The sequence below is a fragment of the Prosopis cineraria genome, unplaced genomic scaffold, assembly GCF_029017545.1.
Source record: "Prosopis cineraria cultivar Desert tree isolate PC_DT_omini unplaced genomic scaffold, ASM2901754v1 PC1, whole genome shotgun sequence".
Taxonomy (NCBI): domain Eukaryota; kingdom Viridiplantae; phylum Streptophyta; class Magnoliopsida; order Fabales; family Fabaceae; genus Prosopis; species Prosopis cineraria.
This window is the reverse complement of record NW_026555332.1, coordinates 15,376,782-15,379,472: the sequence shown is the minus strand read 5'-3', so window position 1 is coordinate 15,379,472 and position 2,691 is coordinate 15,376,782.

The following is a 2,691-nucleotide window of genomic DNA, read 5'->3' as shown; positions in this document are numbered from 1 at the left end:
TAAGTTTAAAGAAAGAGTTCATCTCAAAAGATTAGTTATTGAGTATAAAAACTCTTCACATTTATAAATTTCACTCAAGTTATAAGGATCTGAAGTGGAACTCATAACAGAATATTGTTACAATCTATAACCCATCAAACCTTATATTGTACTTATATTTCATGCTCCCTAATGATAAATGACACTCTGAGTATTAGGAAAATTTATTTAGTCTCCTTTTTTTTTCAAGAAAAAGGTGGTTTCAATTATTATTTTTTGGCCTGAAGGTGGGTTCAATTAGCTACTGCATAGTTGTTGGGGGGAAAAACCTCTTTATCTATATAGGAAATGTTAAAAAACTAATCATTCTCTTTTCTTTTCTTTTTATGTTGATGAAAGGGATTGATTATTTCCCTTAAACTTAGACAAAACGTTCAATTTAATTTATGCTAATGCAATTATAAACTATTTTGCACTTTGATAAATATGCCAATAGGTTGGCATAGGGAAAAAAGGATAAATACGTCAAAGAGCTGTCCTTCAAAATAAAAAACACTTTCGTTTCTTTTATTGTTTTGGTAACTTTATTCATTTTTAACTTGTGATTAAAATTCGTCTGAGTAATACAGTGTTATGGTCGGAGACTTTGAGCATACGTAGGACCCATAAGCCAAATGTAAAGCAACACAATTCCACCCAAAACGACTTTTCTTTTTTCTTTAAAAAAAGAAAAAATAAATAAATTATATACTGAAAGTTCCGCCCAACAACTTGAAAACCAGGGTGTTGTATTCCGAAAAATTAGTCTCATGAGAGTTGTATAAAATATGGTAGATATAATATCTGTCGTGATGCTATCGGAACATCTAACACATAATCAAACTATTACGGTAATTAGAAAGGGTTAAACATTTATAATTAAAAACATTTAAAACAGGAATCTCATTCTAAAACCTTTTTATAAAGTGTTTGAGCTTAAACAAAAATATATATCAATATTTAAAACGCTTAGAAAGCATGGCATAACATAAGGAAAGATAATACAAGGACACGGGGGCAAAAAGGTCATCTCTTCCCAAACTAGTCCTCGTGTCACACAGAGCCACTCTTCACATGGTGTCATGTATTGTGGCATAGATATCATGTGCCATGGTGCATAATGTAGCTCATGATAATATGTGATGAAGAACTTCTGACATGTATCGTTTTTTTATCCAATATTTAATTAGGGTGATTTAAGTATTTACATAAAGTTTATTCAATTATTTAGCTATGGGCACTAGTTTCATTTTAAAATGATATCTCATTTAAGTGTTGGACACTTGGATGTAAAATGATCACTATTATAAACCTTTGTGCGTCCAAGTACCCTAAAACCAATCTAACTACCATCAGCCTAACTAAAACTTGAACCACAACCCATGAACCAATATACACTTGACTGATCGATTATATATACAAGCATATAAACACAATCCAAAGGCAAAATGATCATTCAAATACCCCAATTCAACACAAGTGGGGCACTAACCCATTTTTCAACCTTTGGTTATCACAATGACCATTTCAAATCACATACTAATCAAACACTATTTAGTCTATACTTGCATTAGTATTTTGACCCTACATCACTATTCTGTCACAAAATACATACATCATACAATTGAACTCATCATGCAAGTGAATCAAAATACATATGCAATCCTAGTTAGCAAAATATATATACTCCTATTTACACCATATCAAAATAATAAAGGAAGTAGTGTGCACTACTCCTTGCCTTGCTCTTCTTCTATATTCCTACTAATGCTGTCACCTATAAACTTGTAATTATGGGGCGTGATAGAGTCTCAATAACTAAATAATTTAAACTATCTACAAACAAGTCAAATGATAAACAAGCATGTAAAGTAGGATAATAAAACATGTGATCATGAAATACACTATATATGATTATCAAATCATATCATGCATGATCATAGATTTTCACCTTAACCTTTGCAATGACCTCCAATTGAATCTGTAAGCTAATAATATATTGGACTAAGTCTTTGTGACTAGACTAGCTAAGGTTTACCTAACATGGAAGGCAGCCTAGCTGAAGGCGCCATAATCACTTTCGAACTATGAATTTTCACCCTTTACGAATACTCAGGGTGTTGCATTGCTCCGGTCCTTTCCCTTTTGAGTGATAATAGAGCTACTAAAATAATAATTGAACATCAAAGCTACTCCTGCTGTCAATAATACCATATGAATTTTAACCTAATTCCTTCTAAGGTAAACTCCCACCTTCTCACTGATTAGCTACAAAATGCAAGAATACAACTGGTGCATATATACTTTTACACACATACATTTCTCATTACACAACCATACCATCATGATCAACTAAACCATTTCACAAATATTTATAAATATACCTTCATTGTTTCAAAAACCCATTTTTCTACTTTCCATATTTCCAAAACAAAACACATAGATACATACTTATATTTACATATAAAATAATCATTTATTTCATGAAAACTTGTAAACAATTTAACATGCAAGTAAACAAGATAGATTACTTTGTTATTTTAACCCTTTTGTCATTAAAAAAATTTACCCATGGAAATTAATACCCTTCACTAGCTTCCAATTGTTCGAAGAGAACTTGAGCAACAATGGTCTATAAGATTAAGCATTACATGTTAATTTTCAACTTAACAT